We start from the raw sequence: 24,550 nt of genomic DNA, 5'->3' as shown, positions 1-24,550 counted from the left end.
ATAACACTACAATAGAAAAGCCTCCCTCTGTCTCAACCCTGCACTCACAAAATTTCCCAAATTTTTAATATTCACTTTGCAACTACTTGCTATTTTATTTTCTAAACAACTTCTATGCAAAACATCCTTCCCAATAACAAATAAAATGTTCTAAATCTTCAGACTCCCCGCACACCAGACAAGTGAAGGGACCACTCCATACCTTAACCCTCCCTAAATACTTTCTTCTCCCGCCAAGCGGCATGAAATTCCCCCTTACTGATAAAAGCTATCTTAAGGTATCATTTTGGAGCCCAAATTTTAGATATATTTCTTCTTTAATTTTTCCCCAGGCTTCTTTAATTTTTCAATGTATTCCAAGGGATTGTGATTTAACCTTGTCTTCTTGCTAAACCTGGATCTCTTTAATATTTATTACTCTTTTTGAAGCTTCTACGACAAAACTTTTTATAAAAACCTTGTATGCCCCAAGGGCATAACTTATAACCATTTTCCTGAGGGCTATGGGAGAAGGGTTGTCGTCCTCAAAGACATAATTTTCAGACCTTTAAACTATGTTGAACAAAAAGGCCATATTAAAATTTTGATTGCAAATATTTGGGGAAATGACGGGCATGGGGGGGGGGGGAGAGGGGCTGATTCTCCCTCCAATTACTTTTGACTATTAAAAAGAGAAATAGCCCTCTCAATTTCCAATCAAATGAGCCCTTTTCGAAATTTTTAAAACCCCACTTTCTATAAAAACCTTATATGCCCCCAGTGCATAACTTACAATCTTAGCCCTGAGTGTTGTGGGGGGAGGGGGGGTTCATACTCAAAGACATAATTTCCAGACCCTTTAAATACATTCAACAAAACGACTATATCAAAATTTTGATCGGAAGTATTTTAAGAAATGATGGGTGTGGGGGGGGCATTAGCCCTCCAATCGCTTTTGACAATAAAAAGGCACTAGCCCTCTCAATTCCCAATTAAATGAGCCCTTTTTGAAGTTTCTACGGCAACACTTTCTGTAGAAACCATCTATGCCCCCAGGGCATAACTTATAACTTTTGAGCTGGGGGCTGTTGGGGGTTTGTTATCCTCAAAGACGTAATTTCCGGACCTTTCAACTACGTTGAACAATATAGCTATCTCAAAATATTGATTGGATGTGTTTTGGGGAAATGGTGGGAGTGAGAGGGGGGTTAGTTGCCCTCCAATCACTTCTAACTATTAAAAAGGGCAGTAGCCCTTTCAATTTCCAATCAAATGAGCTCTTTTTGAAGTTTCTATGACAACACTTTCTAGAAAAACCTTATATGCCCCCTGGGCGTAGCTTAAACCCCTTGCCCCGAGGGTGGTGGGGGGGGGGGGCTTGTCATCCTCAAAGACCTAATTTCCAGAACTTTAAACTACGTTAAACAAAATGGCTATCTCAAAATTTTGATTGTATGTGTTTGGGGAAATGGTGGGTGTGAGAGGGGGGTTAGTCGCCCTCCAATTACTTTCTACTATTAAAAAGGGCATGTCTATTGACGTTGGATAACGAAAAGATTGATCAGGTGGACAGCTTCACTTACCTTGGTAGTATTATTAGTAAAACTGAACTAGACTCCTTTGCTTATTCTCAAAACCCTATAACAAATCATATAACAGAGGGTTTAAAGAATTAAAACTGCAAGGGAAAGAATAAATTATGATTCTAGATTTGAAAATTTTGCTGCTTTGTAACACTATACTTATTTTAAGACAAAAAAAAAAAAAAAAAAAAATGTCAAGTTTTGCAAGGCTCCACCCAAAAAGTCATTTTCTAGGTGGCAAATTAGTTTCTATCAACTTTGCACAGATTGAGCAGTTAATTTCATCGTCTTTGACCAATGGAAATCTTTTATGACATAGTAATAGACCAACAAAATTCTAAGTTTTTGTTGGCTTCCTGCAGATGAAGCATTAAATTTTGTAGTCCTTTGCCTGATGGATGTCTTTAATGACATTAGATTGGATCAATATCTCAAGTTTTGTAGGGTTCAGCTCAACAAGGTGTTTTGTGGGTGGGGGGGCAATTGGTTTTTGTTGACTTTGTACAGATGAAGCAATAAATTTTGTTGTTCTTTCCCCAACAAAAGTCTTTTATGACATTACATTCTACCAAGTTTTGTAGGGCTCTGCTTGACTAGTCCTTTTTTAGGGGGCCAATAGGTTTTTGTTGACTTTGTGCACATGAAGTATTGGGTTTTGTTGGATTTTGCCAGCCAAAATCCCCTCCAGAAGCTTCACTACGAACTGAAAGATAGCAATTTTTGTTGGGCTTGGCTCCACAAAAGTCCCTTCTGAGACCTTTATGATGAGCCAACCCCCTCCCCCTTAGTGGTGCCCGTGCTATTGAGATTGGTTACTGAACCTTTAACTTTCATTATATATCATTTTCTCAAGTTCATCATAGGTCAGTTCAGTAAATATCTAATGGTGGCCACCCACTTCTGAAGGAAGCTTCTTTTTTAAAAAATATAAATGTTTTTACTTTTATAACTTTAATAAATCAAATAATATTAACATTTTGACTACTAAACATCAGTATATGTGTATTAAACTGAAAATGCACAATCATTTGGACTTTTTCCATTAAAGTGTAAATTATGTTCTGGCCTTGGGAAGGCACAGGGGTTTGAGCCCTACTTAAGTTAATTTCTCCTCGTTTTGAGTTTGACTGGGTTATTTATTATTATTTTTGTTCGTTTTGGGTGTCATTTATTTATCGATGCTTATTTGTGGTAGTTTCACGCTTGGTAGATTATTTGACTTTATTTTTGCTCATTTTTTGTTTAATGGAGTTATTTACTTTCCTTTGAAAAACTTATTTTGTGGAGGAAGTTTTTTAATTAATTTCTGTTTGTTTTATGTTGACATATTCTTTTTAGGGAAAAAGATGATAATGCTTTAAATTTCTTCATTTTTTTAAGACTTTAGAGTCTGGCTTGCCATTTGTATTCTGGAGAAAAGTTCTCAACAATTTCTAACCATATACACCATATTAAAAATTTGGATATGAATAATACTGTTTAATTTACTTTCATACCTCATCTAGTTGACCTGGAATAGAAAACTTGATACCATTCGCAAAAAAATCTGTTTACTTTTTTTGATAGCTTGAAGACTCTTACGCTATTTTGATTTGGTTAAATTTTAAGAGCAGAAGTAGCCCCGAAAATTTGAACATAATACCCTCAGTCGTTCTTGGGATACTGCTGAGATGCCTTATTGGGAATTAGCATTAACACAGTGCATTCTGACTTAATATTATGGCAACATTTAGTTTTTAAACATAAAGGCAAATGGGAGGGTGGGCATGGGAGGGGGATTAGTTTTCCTCCAATCACTTTCGACGATTAAAAAAGGCATCAGCCCTTTCTATTTTCAATCGAATGAGCCCTTTTCGAAGTTCCTACGACAACTCCTTCGATACAAAGTGCCCTGGTCTAAACAACAACAACAACAAAAAAATAATACATTATACCCTCATCAACCTTTACTGTTTGAAAGTCAAGCCTGTAAATTAATTTTGACCATTAAAAAAAGCAGTAGGTCTTTCAATTTACATTCGAATGAACCCTTTTTGACTTTCGACATTAACCCTTTCTATAAAAACCTTATATGCACAAAGGGCGTAAATTATAACCCTTTCTCTGAGGGCTGTGAGGGGGCTGTCATCCTCAAAGAGCTAAATTCCAGGATTTTCAACTACGTTAAACAAAATGGCTATCTCAAAATTTTGTTTGGATATGTGTGGGGAAATGGTTGGCGTGAGAGGGGTGTTAGTTGCTCTCCAATCACTTTCAACTATTAAAAAAGGCCCTAGCCCTTTCAATTTCCAATCAAATGAGCCCTTTCGAAGTTTCTGCGGCAACGCTTTCAATAAAAATCTTATATGCCCCCAGGGCATAACTTACAACCCTTGCCCTGAGGGCTGGGTGGGTGTCATCCTCAAAGACCTAATTTCCAGAACTTTCTGCAACATTGAAAAAAAATGGCTGTCTGAAAATTATGATTGGATGTTTTTGGGGGGAATGGTGGGCGTGAGACGGTGGTTAATTACCCTCCAATTACTTTCGACTATTAAAAATGGCACTAGCCCTCTCAATTACCAATTGAATGAGCCCCTTTTGAAGTTTTTACGACAACTATAAAAAAACCTGATATGCCCCCAGGGCATAACTTACAAACTTTGCCCTGGGGGCTCTGGGGTGTTTGTCATCCTTAAATACATAATTTCCAGGACTTTCATCTACGTTGAACAAAATGGCTAACTCTAAACTTTGATTGAATGTTTTTGGGGAAATGGTGGGCGTGAGAGGGGGGTTAATTACTCTCCATTCACTTTCGACTATTAAATAGGGCAATTTCAATTTCCAATCAAATGAGCCCCTTTTGAAATTTCTACAACAACTTTCATTTTATTTTCATTTTATGGATTCACTTATACATGCCATCAATAGTATGTTCAATGCTATTGCGACTGAGTTTGCATCTTTGCTGGTAACTTGAAAAAGTTTCTGAATTATTTTGAGGTTTTTTTCCTGTTGTTGTTTACCCTCTAAGGATAGATATTTTGCCAAGTAGTGTTTGTATGACCTTCTCTAATTACTAGAATAAGCCATTTTCCCTGGGTATTTTCATTAGCGCCATCTTTTTTCTCTGGTAGATTGGCATGCCATCTATAGTATCAATTTTTATAGCACGAGTCTTGATTTCTTATCGTTAAGAAGCGTACTGGGAACAAGCAGAAGAGGGGAAGGAACCTCCCGCAAGCGACGTATTGTACCCGCCGGTATTAAGTTACCCGTAAATTGCGGGGGACAGTTGAGGGGGTCCTTACACTTCCCTTGTTCCTAGGTTTGTTCACTTTGTATGTATTGAGCATTTGGTGCTGATAGCGTGGACCACTGGATCACTCGTTTATTCTCCTGTTCAGAATTTTTTCCAAAACAGTATCAAAAAAGGCTTTTCTCCAGATATTATGAAGAAACACATGTCTGAATTTTTCACGCTCACTCAGGTTTCTGATGCAAGGAAGCGAATCTTCCAGTTTTGCCATCCTGGAGAAATTCAGCATAAGAGAGTGGGTACAAATGCGTTTATTAATAGTGTCTCTGATATTATCGATACTATTGCAAAGTATGATACTGATGATGTTGGTCAGCCAGTCTTTGTTATCCGCCACCCTAGTGAAGTACCACTTATTCCTGCTGATGCTTTTTGTGCGTTGAGTTGCTGTGTAAACTCCTGTTTGTCTGAGCTGCGCTCTTTGTCTAAGTGGGCGAGAACTCTCCTTCCTGGAACAATTGGATGTCCTCCGTCATTATTGCAGGAGTGTTCTGTCTCTTCAAAACCATCCTATGCAGTTATTTAAAAAAAAAACACCTGCTGACCTCAAAGATCCTATTGAGCACAAGGAGATCCTTGATACCCTGGATGGTCATGACGGTATCGTAAGTGTGAGATCTGATCCTGTCAAGAAAAGGTGGGTATTCCATACCCGAGATAAAGCCTCAGCCGTCTCTCTCGCCGCCGCTGCAACCAGTCAGCTAAATGTATCCTCTCATGTCCTTAATCAAAAAGTGTTTGGTATTGTGAGTAACATCCCTGTTCTTCTGCAAAAATCAGAGCTTATTAACATGATTCCCGGTCTTGTTGATGCAACTAAAATTGGAAATTCCAGATCCTTCTGCCTTGAATTTCTAGACGATGCTGCCTTAAATAAAGCTATAAATGAGGGTTTGCATTTGGGATACTAGCTTTTTAAAATTAGACCTTTTCAAAAGTTACTTCATAGATGTTACTGTTGTCAGTCTCTGAACCACTCACTGAAAGCCCGAACAGTGCCAACTGCCGGGGAAATCATGTTTCCTATAGTCTTAGATGGCCAGTGTTAAAAAAAGCTCTGAATAATAATAAAAAATGATTGCTAGTGACAATAGATTTCGCTTTGTTTCACTTAATATTAACATAACCCAAAACAAAGATCTTCTGATTGATGAGCTTCTTGATTATGATATAGTTTTTCTACAGGACTATTTTCTGACTAAAGCCAATACAGATTCTCTTAAATGGCCACCCACCCACCACACGTTTGTACGTCAAGCTAAAAAAACGCGTGGTCGACTCTCTGGGGGCCTTGCAACTTTATTTCGCCTCGCTAAGAAACCTGACCTTATTTGTTCTGATCATAATTTACTGGCAATAAAATACGATAATATGGTCCTCATCAATGTCTATATGCCAAGCAGTCGCAAGAAAATTTCTTCCCTACCTTTCTTCGTGGATTCTTGTAAGCGACTCAGAACCCGTCTGCTAACAGTGACAAATCAGGGATTAAATTGGATTGTGGCTGGTTACATCATTGCCAATCTTCTGTCCCAATCTGAAAGAAGGCGCCTGTTTTTTGATGCTTTGCCTAGTGGCTATTAGTTAGACAATAAAGACAAACATTTCACCTACATTCATAACCGTGACGGTTTTAGATCAAACCTTGATCATATTATAGTTTCAAGTGGATCACTTGTGATTCCTCCTGTCATTGTTTTAGATGATAAAATTGAGGATGATCACTTGCCTTTAACTTGCGAAATTGAGTTGTCTGCTCTACTGACTTACAACCATTTTTCTTGCAATAATAAATGGTTTGATAAGCCAAATTGGAAACGAGTAAATTCTGAAGTTTATTTGTATGTTCTTTGCTTGTTTATTATCAAGCCTGGAAGTGCCTTTTCACCTTTTACAAACCTCTGTAAGGTCATTGACAGCTAAGATCAATTTAACTTGTTGCTATCACTTGATTGTGTATTGTTTGAAGCCAGCTGCTTCAGTTTCAGTTCCTGTTTAATGTGGTAGATTTGATACCAGAAAACCATTATGGGATGTGTGCCCTGAAGTGAAAAAAGCTTATCAACATGTAAAGTTTTGACTTCGCCTTTTGATTCCTTGTGATCGGGCAAGTCTGGTAAAGTATTCAAAATTAAGCAAAATTCGAAACGTCAGTTTAGATCTTCTTTGTGTCAAGCCGGCCAGAATGTTTTGGATGGTCCCTCGAATCGGAAGTCTTGGTCCAATGTAATTAATAGCAGCAAGTGTGTTCCTGCTACCGTTTCGATTATCAAAATCAGTCATTTTGTTGCTCATTTTACTCGTGTTTCTTCTGCATTTAAACATTCTATCCAGTCCATGTTTTCTTCCTTATTCCATAATACTGCTCCTCAAGTTCTTCGGCAAGTCCATATATTGCCAATATCTAGTGGTGATATCTATTGGGATTTTAAGAGTGTTAAAAAATCAAGTGCTCCTGATATGGATGGTCTGTGTTACAATCACTTCACCATTAAGTGTCCATTATTGTGAACAGACATTCAGCTCCTAGTCTAGATTTGTTTAGACCAGTCCTTAGTTCCAAATATTTTTCTTTCGTGAATCGTTACGTCAGTTTGAAAGAAAGGAAAGAACGTTGATCAGTGTTTCAGTTAACGACCAATTGCAGCGACCTGTTTCATTGGCAAGCTGTTTGAGTCTGCCGTGGTACCTGAAGTTTTGACTGAATGTAATTTTATATATTATCGAGTTGGTTTCAGAGCCAGTTTGTGGTGTTATCAAGCCCAACGTGTAATGTGTTAGCTGCTAGTCTTGGCAAAAATGCAAAAAAGGCCACTTTGTTTTTGCTCGGTTGATATCTCGGGCACTTTTGACAATGTTGTACATTCACAAGCGCTTCACTGCTTAGTTAAAGCAGGAGTTAATTCTTCTGTAGTAAAAGCTCTACAATATTGGTATTCCAATTCGTTAGTTCAGCTAAAATGGATGTCTGATATATCCAAACCTATCTCAGTAAAGAAGGGAGTCAGGCAAGGTTGTTCGCTGTCTCCACATACTTTTAAAACTGTGCTTGTAGATTGTTTGCAAAAGCAGTCTCCTGCCGTGTTTTTCGAAAACACTGCTGTTAGTCACATTGCCTATTCTAATGATGTTCTGCTAGTTAGTCATACTATATCAGGCCTCATAAAGAACCTAAATATTCTAATTAATGCTTTGAGTACGATTTGGCTTTCTGTAAATGCTTCAAAATGCGAGTTTCTGTGTTTTAATATTTCTAAGCCAGCTCCTCCTTTACATGTGGGTACAATGCTACTCAAGTGTGTCTCAAAGTTGAAATGGCTTGGGATTACTTTTTCTGATACACTTTTGACTACATGCTCGTCTCTGGTTGCTAGTGATCTGCAGTGTATTCACTTCTCATATGGTAAAATCTCGCCTAATAGAGGAAGGTACAGCCGCCGGTGCTTGTGTAAACTTTACCATAGTTTTTGTTCTCCTAAAATTCTTTTTCTTTCCGGTTTGCAGCCTTTAATGTGCAAAAAATACTGTCTTCAGCTGAGGAGAGGCTATTTTAAATATTGTAAATTCCTGCTATATTTACCAAGGTGGTACAGAAATCACATGATTATTTCTCATTTTGGACTTATTGACCCTCTAGTGCTGCTTGACAACATTGCTAAGACCCTGAGGACCAATACTCCAAGGAAGATATGTGCCAATGACCCCTTCACTTATTTTTTTACAGATTAGACATTTATAAATATTGTTATGTTATTAATGATAAATAAAAGTTCAAATAGGGATAAAATTCTTTTAATAGACAGTGATGATGATAACAGTGATAGAAATTCACAAAAAATACCAGATATTTCGGTCACATATACTGTGACCGTCATCAGTAGTAAAACAGTTTTACTACTGATGATGGTCACTGTATATGTGACCAAAATATCTGGTATTTTTGTGAATTTCTATCACTGTTATAATCGATACTGTCTATTAAAAGGATTTTATCCCTATTTGAACTTTTATTTATCATCATGGAAAGGCAGTGTGGTCTCCAAAATTATCTATGTTATTATGGTGTGTTTTTCTTATTATTTCCTTGTGGATAATATTATGTTGTTTTTTCTTTTTTACTCTGCATTTATTTTATATTGCAGGTTATAAATAAACTTACTTAATCGCTTTCTATATAAACCTTACATGCCCCCAGGGCATAACTTACAACCCTTGCACTGAGGGCTCTGATGAGGTTCTCATCCTAAAAGACCTAATTTCCAGAACTTTTGACTATGTTGAACAAAATGGATATCTCAAAATTTTGATTGGATGTATCTGGGGAAATGATGGGTGTGAGAGGGGGGTTAGTTGCCCTTCAAATAGTATTGACTATTAAAAGGGCACTAGCCTTTTCAATTTCCAATCGAATATGCCCTCTTTGAAGTTTCTACAAAAACACTTTCTATAAAACCTTATATGCCCCTAGGGCATAACTTACGACCCTTGCCCTTGGGGGGGGGGGGGTTGTCATCCTTAAAGACCTAATTTCCAAAACTTTCAACTACATTGAATAAAATGGCTATCTAAAAATTTTGATTGGATGTGTTTGGGGAAAAAGTGGGCGTGAGAGGGGGGTTAGCTGCCCTCAAATCACTTTCGAGACTATTAAAAAGGGCACTAGCCCTTTGAATTTCCAGTCAAAAGAGCCCTGTTTCAAGTTTCTACGACAAAGATTTCAATAAAAACTTATATGCCCCCAGGGAATAACTTATAACCCTTGCCCTGAAGACTGTGGGGGAGTGTTCTAATCAAAGCTATAATTTACTGAACTTTAAACTGCATGGAACAACTTGGCTATTTCAAAATTTTGATTGGATGTTTTTGGGGAAATAGTGGGCGTGGAAGGTGTGTTAGTTGCCTTCCAATCACTTCAGACTATTAAAAAGAGCACTAGCCATTTCAATTTCCAACTGAATGATCCATTTTTGAAGCTTGTACGACAATGTATACTATAAAAACCTGATATGCTCCAAGGGCATAACTTACACCCGTTGTCCTGAGGACTGTGGGGGGGGGGTTGTCATCCTCAAAGACCTAATTTCAAGAACTTTCAACTATGTTGAACAAAATGGCTATCTTAAAATTTTGATTGGATGTGTTTGGGGAAAAGGTGGGCGTGAGAGGGGGGTTAGTTGCCCTCGAATCACTTTTGACTATTAAAAATGGCACAAGCCCTTTGAATTTCCAATCAAATGAGCCTTTTTTTGAAGTTTCTACGACAATGCTTTCTATAAAAACCTTATATGCCCCTCAGGGCATAACTTATAACCCTTGCCCTGAAGACTGTGGGGAGAGTGCACTGCTCAAAGGTATGATTTCCTGAACTTTAAACTGTGCAGAACAAAAAGGCTATCTCAAAATTTTGATTAGATGAGTTTGGGGAAATAGTGGGCGTGGAAGGGGTGTTAGTTGCCTTCCAATCACTTTTGACTATTAAAAAAGGTACTAGCCATTTGAATTTCGAATCAAATGAGTCTTTTTTGAAGTTTCTACGACAATGCATTATTTAAAAACCTTATATGCACCCAGGGCATAACTTACAACCCTTGCCCTGAAGGCTGTGGGGGGGTTGTCATCCTCAAAGACCTAATTTCCCCAACTTTCAACTCTGTTGAACAAAATGGCTATCTTCAAATTTTGATTGGATGTGTTTGGGGTAAAGGTGGGCATGAGAAGTAGGTTAGTTGCCCTCCAATCACTTTTGACTATTAAAAAGGACACTAGCCCTTTGAATTTCCAATTGAATGAGCTTTTTTGAAGTTTCTATGACATCTTCTATAAAAAGCCCCCAGGGCATAACTTACAACCCTTGCCCTGAGGGCAGTGGGGGGGGGTGTCCTCCTCAAAAACATAATTTCTATCTGAACATCAACTACGCTGAACAAAATGGCTATCTCAAAATTTTGATTGGATGTGTTTTGGGAAATGGTGGGCATGGATGGGGTGTTAGTTGCCTTCCAATCACTTTTGACTATTAAAAAAACTACTCCAATTTTCAATTGAATGAGCCCTTTTTAAAGTTTCTACAACAACTTCTTTGATATGAAGTGCCCTGCTTTAAAGGAAAAAATAATAAATAATACATTTCGCCAATATTGTTCTTATATGCCCTCAGGGTATAACTTAAAATCCTTCCCCCAAGGATTGTGGGGGAGTATCCTCCTCAAAAACATATTTTCTATCTGGAAATCAACTACGCTAAACAAAATGGCTATCTCAAAATTTTCATTGGATGTGTTTGGGGGAATGATGGGTGTGTGTGTGGGGGGGGGGGGCTAGTTGCCCTCCAATCACTTTCAACTATTAAAAAGGGAACTAGTACTTTGAATTTCAAATTGAATGAGACTTTTTTGAAATTTCTACAACAATTTCTTCTATAAAAAACCTTATATGCCCCCAGGGCATAACTTACAACCCTTGTCCTGAAGGCTGTGAGGGAGTGTCCTCCTCAAAAACATAATTTTATCTGGAAATCAACTATGCTGAATAAAATGGCTATTTCAAAATGAGCTTTTTTGAAGTTTCTATGACAAAACCTTCTATAAAAAGCCCCCAGGCCATAACTTACAACCCTTGCCCTGAAGGATGTGGGGGGGGGGGTGTCCTCCTCAAAAACATAATTTCTATTTGAACATCAACTATGCTGAACAAAATGGCTATCTCAAAATTTTTATTGGATGTGTTTTGGGAAATGGTGGGCATGGAAGGAGTGTTAGTTGCCTTCCAATCACTTTTGACTATTAAAAAGGGCACAAGCCACTCCAATTTCCAATTGAATGAGCCCTTTTTAAAGTTTCTACAACAACTTCTTTGATATGAAGTGCCCTGCTTTAAAGGAAAAAATAAGAAATAATACATTTCGCCAATATTGTTCTTATATGCCCTCAGGGTATAACTTAAAATCCTTCCCCCAAGGATTGTGGGGGAGTGTCCTCCTCAAAAACATATTTTCTATCTGGAAATCAACTATGCTGAACAAAATGGCTATTTCAAAATTTTCATTGGATACATTTGGGGGAATGATGGGTGTGTGGGGGGGGGGGCTAGTTGCCCTCCAATCACTTTCAACTATTAAAAAGGGCACTAGTACTTTGAATTTCAAATTGAATGAGACTTTTTTGAAATTTCTACAACAATTTCTTCTATAAAAAAACCTTATATGCCCCCAGGGCATAACTTACAACCCTTGCCCTGAAGGCTGTGAGAGAGTGCCCTCCTCAAAAACATAATTTCTATCTGGAAATCAACTATGCTGAACAAAATGGCTATCTCAAAATTTTGATTGGATGTTTTTTGGGGAAGGTTGGGTGTGGGGGAGGGGGGCTAGTTGCCCTCCAATCACTTTTAACTATTAAAAAGAGGACAAGCCACTCCAATTTCCAATTGAATGAGCCCTTTTCAAAGTTTCTACAACAACTTTTTCGATACAAAGTGCCCAGGTATAGAAACTATAAAATAAACAATACATTGTGCCAACATTGTTCTTTACTTATGCAGTGCTATTGTGCTATGTGATATTGAATAAAACTGTTATTGATATTGAATAATATTGTGATATGAATAAAACTGAAACACTATGAGGGCATTATACATCAAAACAGGATAATTGGCATTTCTAAAAAGAGGTTCCTGTAGGTAAGTTAATAAACTAATAATTTCAAGTGTTTGATCTTAAACAAGTTTAATAGTAACCATATTGATACATAGGTTAGATTTTAGCTGTTCATTCATACACACAATTCTTCTCAATTCCTCTTTGGTAACAAAATGTGAGGGTTTTAGTTTTACATAATTTTGCTCAACTGGATACTGGATTTTTACCATAGGCCTACCATAGGCTATTCTGATACATCAAAAGATCTTTGCTGGAACAGGCTTGCAATCTCAATAATCTGATTGACAGAAACATCCTGTGCATTTTAAATAACAGTTTCATTGCTTTATCTTTTTGTTTTAATTTTTCATATGCTATGTGATAGGGTGTAGACAAGGTTTAGGATCTGGAAACATTTCTGAGTTTCATTCACCTAATATAGGCCTACTCTTGAAGATGACAAAATGCTCCTCTTCCAGAAATCTCTTCATTCAAGTAGCAATATAACATAGTAAAATTCTACTTTAGCTACTTTGGCTATCTTGGAAAGGGGTTAGGTTAGGAAAATGAAACTTTCAGGGATGGATCTACAGGCAAAAGTATGTCCCAGGAAGGTATTACTTACAGGATCCTTAGTGCCTTTAGGGAAACATCCCTGTTACAGCACTCTCTAGATGGCTGTCAGTTGGTTCGTCAAGTCTTGTTTCTCTGATACTTGGCTATCTGAAATTCTGCAGGTTTCCATGATGTGTTTGTGAGTGAAGTGTGGTGTATTTTTTGGCTTCCTGTGTGTTAACAGTTTTAAGTCTCATAGACTCATAGACTCATAGACTCATTTATTTATAAACAACTATCGTAGCCGTGGCCGAAGCCCCGACTAAATGGCGCTGTTTAGTACATTGCATAAAACTGGTCACTGGCGGTTTAAATAACTGACAAAAAAAGGCACGAAAGAATTGCTGTGACGGGTTGTTTGACACTTTGGCGGCACTAGTTGATTTTTATGGCGGGTGTTGGCGGTGATAGGTGCAGGTGGGGGAAGCAACGAACGGTGTTTCTGGGACGAAAGAAGGGACTGCCCAAAATTACACATTAACTGTAAGCGCCCATCACGCAACGTTGGCAGTCGTAAGGTACTAAGGGCAGCCTCATAAGAGTTGTATTTCAGGCCTAGTATCACTTTCACTGCCCGTTTTTGAATGGCTTCCAGATCTTCACTTAGGTGTTCAATATTAAGAGCCTGAGGGCCCCAAACAGGACACGCATATTCATGGATTGGGCGCAAATACGTGACGTAAACCGTCTTCAGCTGACTTTGTGAGAAACCCAATCGGCGCAAGGTAATTAGCGACTGTAATGCGCAACTACCTTTTTTCACAAGACCGGCGATGTGCGCGCTAAATGAACAGTCGTCACTGAAAGTAACCCCGAGAATCACTGAGGTTGAGGTAGTAGGGTACCAAGGATCCGGGCATGAGAGGTCACGCTTAAGAGGATTAAACCTCATGACTTTTGTCTTATTCATATTAAGCTGGAGGTCGTTAATGAACACCTTTACCAAGTGACCTTGTGTAGTATTTTGAAGTACCTATCTCCACACCTTCTACCTCTAGAGGGTCCTGAAATTTGCCTACATGAAATTTTCTCTGGCTTTATTTCTGAAAATGCAATTCCTGTTATTTGTGTAGAATTTTAAGCCATATCAATGTGTTTTTTTTATTTAGGAAATGTGTTTGCATATCTTTAAACCTCCTACATTAGAATTAAACAATGTTGTGAAGCTGAAAACAATTTTGCTGTACTTCATTTAAGCAGAAGATCTATTTTGAAAGGATTCCCTATTATAGCACTTGAATTTTTAAAGGTCAGGGCCTTCTAGAGGGAAATGGAGTAGAGGTAGGTACTTCAAAATACCTTCCCAGGATATTCTTAGCCTGTAGGCCCCTCCCTGAAAGTTTCATTTTCCTAACCAAACCACTTTCCAAGATAGCCAAAAGTAGCTAAGGTAGAATTTTACCATATAACATAACTACATGGTGGCTGAAATTTACCATAAATAAGAGAAAAATTTGAATTTCCTTATGCCAGTCCCAGTTTACTCACCAACAGAAACATGTAATTAGAAATTAAATGCGTCACCTGAGCCAGATCCAGTGTTGGCAGCACTTTGAAACAAACTGCCAGTTTTCCGACCAAATTGTACCGCAGAAGATTAATTTGTACCATCTGAAAAGTAGTTTAAAAATTTGCCATAAAAAAGAAGAAAGATATAATGTTATATCTGTTAAGATTTGAGAACAAGCTCAAATTTTGACAGATATATGACTCAGAGAGGATCAGGTAAAAACCATATGTGCCAATAAATTTGTATTGTACCAAAAAATTCCTGATATACCACATTCTACTAAGTGGAGCCGACGCCGCGCTGATTTATCAGCGGTGCGTCGCCTTTGAAAGACGTGCCGGTGGGAAGCAAAATTTTGGTGGCCGTATCTGGTGCGACTTTTACAAACAGTGCCACGTCCAATGAATGGCTCTCTTTTGGGTTGTAAAAAGGATATTTTATGATTATTGTGTAGGCAAGTAGAACTGAAGCCGTCTTGGTAATTTAGTGGTTAAGGAGTAACTTTAGAACATCGGCAGGCAAGCTAGAAATCGTTGCATTTCTAAGTTTCAACGTAATTGTTTACTTCTACAAAAAAACGTATTATTTTTAAAAATTAGAAACCTCGTTTTGAAGTTCTCTCCTCCTGGTTTCCAGCAATGAGGGACGGAAAATAAAAGGTGTGGTCATGGCTCATGAATATATGTAAGAACCACGGCCCAGGTCTTGGGCAAGCCGACCAAAGATCACTTTATTGTTTTAAAACAACCCAAACAAAATTAGTAACGATATTCTATGCCAAAACATATGGGAGCTGACCCCCGACCATTCATGTCCCCCTCCCCCCCAAAAAATATATTCTAAAACTTATGAAAAGAATATAGAACAAAAGGCCAAATTCAGAATCTGGGACTACCTATTAAAGAACCTCTTTTCTTGACCGCTTGAATACTATCTGTGGGCTTTTATGTAGACTACTGTAGAAAAGCATAAATAAAGTTTTTTTAAGTGAAATTTTTGTTAGTTGTTAGTTCGAAACAAGAGATGTCTTTAGGTCTTTATTGTAATTGTGTACGCAGGGCGTTGACAATTTCCAAAAATAATACAGTCCATGTGACGTGAGGCAAACGTAGGGTGCCAGGAGGGTACATACGCATGGCCCGAAGTACGCAACGAGTGGAAGAACAAGCGTTACTCTCAGATGTAAACTGAGTGTCCGTGAATGGATAATTCTTCACTCCCGGCGTGGAGAAAAACTTCTCTAGCTATATTTTTAACCTTCCATTTTGTTCGGAGGCACGCCAAAGCATAAATAATTCCTTCTTGACGTAATAGCCATTTCCTTTTACATTGTTTAAGCCGGGGGGATCTTTTTTATATAAATATAGTTTTTGTTTCAAGAGACAGAAAATGTAGTAGTTGAAAGCCAAAACCAAAAAAACTGGTTACTGAAAAAAAATCGAACGAGGAAAGGCGAGACTCAATATTCAAATTATAGATAGATAGATAGATAGATAGTTTATATTAGCCCACCAATAAAACAAAAACATGGCGGAGTAAGGGAAAAAAACATTACTTCAAAAATAAACGATTAAATTATATACACTATATACATTCACAGCTCGTACATGACGTGCAACGGAAGGAAATCGTAAAGGTGCTCCAGTGCACCTTTTCTAGCATTGGTTTCTTGCGTTACCACAACTTCACGAGGCTCTGGAATAAGATACTTGTCCAAGAGAAATGTATTTCTCTCGAACAGCGGTACTCGTAACAGAAATTTTAAATATTTGCAGAACGCAGATCTAGCCTTTAGTCGCTCTGTTTCCGTAAACCATTCCCATACAGGGGACAGGTAAAGAATATGTGGGAGTGCCACCGCTCTATATAGCCTCGCCAGAATTTGCCGATTGTATGAATACTTTAGGGGGGCCAGTTTAGCATAGCTAATTTGTAGGTTTGACATAAGGGTGTCAAGGCAAAGAATTCTAGTTGCTTTCTTATCTCGACCGTACAGAAGACCTAAGTATTTAAGCGACGAAGACGGTGCAATAGTAGCGCTATCTCCTGAAACAGTTGGTTCTGGTGCATCCCGTTTCGTTGAGTTGAAAACCAGAAATTCAGTTTTCTTACCATTAACTTGCAGACCAATAGCTCTATAGCCAGATACAAGCTTATCTAAATTATCCTGCAATAGACTCAGAGAAAAACTCAACATAAGTAAATCATCGGCATAGCTTATTAGAATCAGATTACAAAGATCAAGGCTAAGCCCACCAGAGATTTATTTTTTAACCTTAGAAGTCAAAGTGTTAAATAATATCGGACTTAGAACTGAGCCTTTTCGAAGCCCTCTATTTAGTTTAACTGGCGCACTAAGTCTTTCAAGTCCGAGTTTCTCTCTTATATAGCTATTAGAGTACCAATAGGATAACATAGCTACTATATGGGTGTTCACGCCAGCATCTAGCAGGGTCTGGAAGACGGCGGACTGGATGACTGAGTCAAATGCAGCAGAAATATCGACACTACATACATACACGGACAACCCGATTAGTTCAGCTTTAGCAAGAATACACTTTAGAAGTCTATGGGCAAAAGCACAACTGAGATATTTTCGAAATCCAAACTGTCTGTGGTCTTTAACACATTTCGATTCAATTTTGCTAAGAACCAATCTTTCAAATACTTTGGTCAGCGTACTTGAGACAGTAATAGGCCTAGAGCCTCCACACTCATTCGCATTTTTTCCTTTCTTGAGGATATTTGTAACAATCCCAGTACAGAACGAGTTAGGAACGGTCGCACTATCTATACACATCTGAAAGAGTAGTTGCAGATGCTGAAGCAAAAGCGGGGAACCATTGCGTAGATGATTACCACTAACTCTATCAAGACCGGGAGCCTTGTTACCCTTTAACTGGCTAACAGCCCTTGAAACATTATTTTTAGAAACCACAAAATAATTTCTCTGTTTCAGAAGCGAATCAAGACGTAATTTTAACGATTCATCATATTCTTTTTCCAAAGGAATATTTTTTGACCCGAAAACCTTCGAATAATGTTCTAACCACTGTTCTCCAGGTACTGCGGCACAATGCTTTGGCTACACTCTACTACTTGAAAACTTTTTCCACATATTTTGCGGGTCGCGGATAGCCTCTTTCAAAGCAGTTTCTGCTTCCTCCACTTTAAGCTCATCCACACATGCTTTGTATTCTCTTTTTGTTTTACGAAAGAGATTGAAAACAGTACCTGACCTAGGCTTGCCGGATTCGCGCCACACTGAGTATCACATCTTAGACCTCCTTTTAGCATGATTCACGTAAGGATGGTCGCTCCATGCCCTTTTCCTAGTACCTCTCTTAATAACTGCACTAGGTACAGATGCAGACTCAGCAACTTTTAGCGCGTGGGTGATTTCAGCACAATATGTGTTGAGTGCGATTTTGTCATCACACCCATTGACCAGAAGCTGAAATGGAACTTTTATTTTGTCCAAAATTTCGTCACACGTCGACTGATACAGATCAATATTAATCTTTTTCCACTCGCGTTTTTCTATGTAACCTCGATTTCTTGATTTCCCTGCGCGACTAAAAGGAACACGGAACTTGAGACCGAGATGGTCACTTGCTGTATGCTCTGAATCCACCTGTATAGGCGAGGGGATAGTGAAGTTTGAAAAGACGTGATCAATATTGCTTGTGCTACTTGAGTTGTGAATGAACGTAAAGTTTTGATCTTTAGTGTAAAGAGTACATTCACTCGGAATACACGTCATAAGAACGTCTTTTAACTTTCCTTTCAAGAGAGGGTCACACTGGAAGTCACCGCAGACTAAAATCCGCGAATTCCCCAGTTTGCGGAGCAGTCTTCCGAGTCGACCGCAAGCCTCGGCATACCGTTTTTCACTGAGATCCGTGTTCATGTTAGTTGGTAGGTAGACATTGACCAGCGTGAAAGCACTGGGGCCAGGGAACTCGACTACTAGGTAGAAATCTTACGACTCAAGTTTACGACAGTCGATACTGTCGTCAACGAATATCGCAAGTCCACCACTAGGGCGGCCCCTTGAACTGGAGCGCTTAGCCTCATGAATGTGCACAGATTTATCAGGAATTGACTGAATAAGCCCAAAGTTATCGGTAGTTAACACAGTTCATATTTTATCCAGTATGATCATTCTCTATCTCACCCATTATAAAAACCCGGACCGGGGTGCGAGTGCTCCGGAGAACGTTTTGGCAGATATAAACATGTTAGACATGCTAGACATGTTAGTCTGTTTCCGACTGTTTCCATCAAAGTGCATTGAAACAAACGGAAATAAAGCTAATGCAGAAACAAGCTAGACAAGCGAGACAAGCTAAGGCAGAAATAAGTGGGAGGAGCTTTTTGTTCACGAAGACCAGAAATGATCTGCGATAAGCTTACTGGTATATTCTGTCTACTGTGGTAGTTAACAAGTGTTCTTGGACGCAAACAATGTTATGTGCTATGCACAAGTTCTTGACATAGTCCAGTTTGGCAGCATTATGGCCGTAAACATTGCGGCAAAATATAGATAGTTCGTTCATTTTCGGGTTTGAGGATAAGCTTTCTGTATTGCTCGTCGGACTGCTGGGCACTGCAAACTAAAGCTAGGGTGACCATTATTAGGCTCCGGGCACAAAGCGCATTTGACTGTTTGAGAACGGCAGGAGCTCTCTCTACTGTTCTCATGGGAACCAGCACATCTGGAACAACGCATGGTACTGGCGCAGTCTTTAGCAAGATGATCAAATGACTGACACTTGAAACACCGCTTGGGAATTTGTCTGAATGGCAAGACTTTGATGTGAGTATAACCAATGAATAACCCACAATTGATTGCTGCATTTCGGGAGTCGGCGTCACTGAGGGTAAGTTTGACTGTCTCAGATTGTCCAAACCACTTGGCACTGACTAGCTTGGGGTTAACAGAGACAACATCATCTTCTGTTGTGGCAAGAGGCACGAACTTAGCGATCGCGAAGAACTTTTCCTCACGAAAAGAAGCACTTATGTCAGGGAAGGACTTCAGGGAGTTGGCGAGTGAAGCTGCCGACTTGGGGCTTTTCATGTAAACAACCAGACCGGACTTGGTGTTAACACAATAGCGTTGTCTTAGTAAAAGTGCCTTTGATGAATTTTTCTCCTGTAACTTCTTATATATAGTCACAGGGATTTGGAAAAGGGCTATTTTAAATGAAGATTGAAAGGTACAGAGCACTTTTTAAAGGCCAAAAATGATCGGATGGAGAGACACTACCTTTGCACCTTATTTGTCTTGAGCACATCGTAGCCCCCCGTAGCATAAGGTAAAATTTAAGTTTACCGTTTTTCACAAAATTGTCAAATTGTACAAAAAAACATTCCTCCGGGGACGTCATGAGCCACGCAATTCTATAGACAAGAGATCTACATTATGCATTATTTACAGATAGGTTTTACTGCAGATAAAAGTCAGGAATGTTTCATTATGGTCATAACATTGGCTTGAAACATTCAAGGATCGTCTCCTGGGTCAAGGTAACAATATGTTTTTTGGGAGGGTGTTGCAGGGCCCGAAAAAGGCCCGAAAAACTCTGTGATGGGTTAGAAAATTAACGGTACGACACAGGGTCAGAGGATACCAGAAATGCAAACAAATTAGTTTGAGGGTAAGGCTTCCTAGAAAAAGAACCCTGAAATGGTCTATGACTTTTTTCCCAATTGGCTTGAAACTTATATTCCTACATTTTTAGGTCAAAGGGATCCTAATGCGCAAGAAAACATAGAAGGGAGTGTTACGGTCCACAAAATTGTGCCTAGAACTAGTTTTGTTACGAACAGCTTAAAACTTACATCTCTAAGCTCCTGGGCCAAGGGGAACTACCCCCCCCCCAAAAAAAAAACAAAAACAAAAGATTACCAGCAAAGGTCCCCCAGTAGTAGACCAGAAAAGAGCCTAAATGTGCTATCTTAATATATATAGACAATCTATACCAACATATATCCTATATTTCAACGGAGGATACAAAAACTTATATCCTGGAGTTGTTAGATCAAAGGGGGCCTTAATCCACAATGAAAAAAACAATACACAGTAAAAAAAATATAATACACACAAAAATACAAGGCACTTATGCACGGAAACAATAAGGTAAGAGGCACGGGCCCCCCAAAACAGAGAAATAGCGTTTTTGTTCCGAAAGGCTTCAAAGCTACAACACGAAATCCCAGGGTCATGTAAACCTATTTTAAAGACAAAATACTTAAATATACGTTCTCTGATTGAATTGGCTTCCCTCGACAAACTTCTTTCTTCGGGCCAAGGGGGCTCCAGAGCATGAGATAAAAATTTATTTTTCTTAAAATACGGCCTGGAAAAAGGGCTAGAAACTTTTTCCCTCCGTGGCTTGAAATTTAACTTCATAAGTTCTTTGATCAACGGGAGCCCAAATTACAAAGAAAAGATAAGGCTCCAGTTTCGACCCTCCTCCCTATGAATAATGCCAAATTGTTTTTGTTGCTAACGACTGTAAACTTCTATTCTTGAAACAAGGGGACCCCGAATCACGAGCAAGAATCAGCCCCTCCAACAATTGGGTATGGAAAATGACTAGACTTTTGTACTCATTGAATTGAAACTTCCAAGTATAAGTTTTTGTACCAAAGGAGCCTAATGCACAAACAAAAAAAAGCAGAAGGCCTTGAAGTGGGCCAGATTTTTATTGTCATCAAACTTCTATTCGTAAATCCTTGGGCAAAGGGGGACCCCAATACAAACAAAACAACTATATAAATAACGGTTCATTCAAAAAAAAAAATGGGAAAACATTTTTCAAAACAGCTTGAAAATAAACCAGAAAGTCTCTTGGCCAAGGACACTTTACTCTGTAGACACTTTTTGGACTTCAAAAAGGAAGACAAGGAAGACAGGAAGGAGACAAGGAAGTTCAAAAAGGGGCTGCTAGAACAGGCTGAATAAAAATGTTTCTAAAAACCTTCTTTGAAGGGTTTCTTGAGCCAAGGAGATTTTTTTTTTAATTTCGAGGGGGAGGGTATTAGGGGGTTCGCTAATTGACTAAATGTGTGCATAGCTCTAATCGTCTAAAAGCCGTAATCCACTGGGAAACGATGATCCTAATATAAACGGCAAATTTGATACAGGGCAAGGGCCTCCTTGAAGAATTAGGGCCAAAAACTTGGCCCTAATTCTTTAAATTAAGGCCAAAATGTCAATCTATCTTAATAAAAGGCAACAACCATTGGCCTAGTTTTGTTTGAGGCGTTCCAGGGAAAATACAACATTCGGGAGAGAGATGGGATTAAGGGTATCTAAATTTTTGTCTCTAGGACATCTACTCAAAAAGGTTTGGAAGGGAGTGCGAAAGCACAGGATGGCTGGCCCCCAGCCCCCATTGCACTTCCTGGCTGAAGGGCCACGGAACGGATATCAGCACTGCCGGTTCGGACCTTAAGGGTCTAGTGCCGTCATACTTACTTACTTCCTTACTACCCAAAAAGGTTTTCCAATATCTAACTGTGTTTTTCAGAGTCAATAGTCAATCCAATCTTGTTGAGATAGGATGGGAGGGGTCCAAGTTGCTGCCATAAGCATATCTACATTAAGAGGACTTGGCTCCCAAGAAAACTAGGAGGAAAGTAACAGCTAGGCTCTTAATTATGCCTTTTTATTGTCAACGATGAATCTAGCCGTTATGGCAGAGGGAGGCGATTGATGTCAGAAATTTTTGCACAAGGCTTAGTACTGGGCAGACTATTGGAATTCACTCAGAAAAACTTACGATCAGCAGCTAAGATTATGGTCTTGGATATTCGTGTTTGACCAGACCACTTTGACGGAAGGGCAGCATTCGTGTAATCGTTATCCACAGAAATGACCATCTCGATCAGAATCAGATTTGGCAGACTAGTATAAGAAAACCTGCGTTAAGCAGCTACAGTTATGATCTCGGACATTCGTGCTTGATCGGACCTCGAGACGGTAGGGGTGCGTTCTTGAAATCCTTATCCACAAAAAGGGCCAACTGGATCTGAAAAAGATTTGGCAGGGACTGTATGCTAAGTTTTTTGTTGCGAGCGACTGTGAACTTCTATTCTTGAACCATAGGGACCGCAAAGCGCGAGCAAGAATCAACCTCTCCAACAGTTGGGTATGGAAAAATGACTAGAATTTTTAACTCATTGATCTGAAACTTCCAATCATAAGTTCTTGTACCAAAGGAGCATAATGCACAAGAAAAACAGGAGCAGAACGCCACCTTTTTTTGGCATCTTCTTCTCGTCTATTCGTAAATCTTGTCTCGTCTATTTGGCATCCCGCCAACTTCTATTCGTAAATCTTTGGACAAAGGGGACCCCAATACAAACCGAACAACTATATAAATAACTATTCATTCAAAAAAAATGGAGAAATCTCTATCAAAACAGCTTGAAAATAAACCCAAAAGTCCCTTGGCCAAGGACACATTACTGTGTGGACACTTTTTGGACTTCGAGACATATAAGTTCAAAAAGGGGCCGCTAGAACTAGAGGAATCTAGCCATTGTGGCAGGGGGAGGCGATTGATGTCAAAAATCTTTGCACAAGCCTTAATTCTAGGCAGACTATGGGAATTTACTCAGAAAAACTTGCGATTAACAGCTAAGGTCATGATCTTGGATATTCGTGCTTGATCAGACCACTTTGACGGAAGGGTAGTATTCTTGTAATAGTCATCCACAAAAATGACAATCTGGATCAGATTTGGCAGACTACCATAATTCACTCAGCAAAAAGTGCGTTCAGCAGCTATAGTTATGGTCTCGGACATTCGTGCTTGATCGGACCCCGAGATGGCCACCAAATAATTCCCTGTGGCAAAATTTGAAAAAAAAGGTAGTTTATCATAAAGCGTAGGCAGAGCTGCCTATAACATTTTTGAACTTAGATGGCACTCAAGTATGATCCTACTGACAATTTAAGCAGCAACTTCTTTAAATGCCTTTAGCTTTAAAACCTGAAACAATTCTTTGAAAAAAAATATCGCAAACAGGAAAATCTATCAAGAAATAGATCTTTTCAAACAAGCCCTCTACTTTTTAGAATATGCAATTTGAAATAACTCAATTTTGTCTCAAGAATGACTTATTTTACGTCTAATTTTATGCTATATGAAAAAAAAACACATGTTGTAAAGTCGGGCAAAAATTACAGAGCCCCCATATTGCAACGATGTTATGAAAACAATTTAATTTCTATCAGGGATTATGTATATCTTCTTCATGAAATAGAAAGGGTCTCCAGAAACCTGAATTTCATTAAAAGGACGGGGATCCCCTATTGAAAGTCAGCAACCAGTTAAAAAAAAGAAACAAAAAATATGCTGCTAAGCTATCCCAATTTACATTTGATCACAGGGATCATCCAATCCGAAGTGCAATCGCGGATCTCTTTCGATCAAGACAGCTTTTAAGCTATGTAGTTTCCATTTGTAGGCAGCTCTATATGATCTAGTCGGATTTTATTTCAAATTTTCTACATTTTACAACATAAAAGAGGTTGCGTTAAATAAAAAAAAACCTACAGATCAGTTCTACCGATTGTTTTTTTTCTTCTTTTACAAGCGAAAAAAATGCGCCATAATTTTCTGTAGTGAGAATCCCCTGCTTTCCTTTTTGAAAAAAAAAAACTTGTAACTTGGACAAATTACATGGTCATGGACAAGTTGATGCTCACATTTGTCACTGGAGTCATACTTGAATCCTATCTACTCTTATTTAACCATAAACACCTCTTTCTCTATTGCAGTTCATGATGACTTTCAAAGGGGACATTTTAAACCATCTGCTTGAGCAAAAAGACGAAATTAATTATTTCTGAATGAACACCTACCATCTAAAAAATACATTATTTTTTCACTTAAGTATCGGTTCTT

At 38.7% G+C, this 24,550-nt stretch overlaps 1 protein-coding gene across 2 annotated transcripts in view; it reads right to left on the bottom strand.

Annotated features, from left to right (window-relative positions):
- Positions 1 to 14,643, bottom strand: part of LOC148944802 (glutathione hydrolase 7-like) — a 115,335-nt gene extending 100,692 nt beyond the window's left edge. The window contains exon 1 of one of the 2 annotated variants that reach the window (XM_089100213.1): positions 14,603 to 14,643. The gene's annotated coding sequence lies outside the window, so the exon portion shown is untranslated. The other variant, XM_089100214.1, reaches the window with a different exon arrangement.
- Positions 14,644 to 24,550: the final 9,907 nt, after the last annotated feature.

Source organism: Artemia sp. Qi Xiang Cuo, chromosome 14 (assembly GCF_049724085.1).
Source record: "Artemia sp. Qi Xiang Cuo chromosome 14, ASM4972408v1, whole genome shotgun sequence".
NCBI lineage: Eukaryota > Metazoa > Arthropoda > Branchiopoda > Anostraca > Artemiidae > Artemia > Artemia sp. Qi Xiang Cuo.
This window is presented reverse-complemented; position numbering and strand designations above follow the sequence as displayed.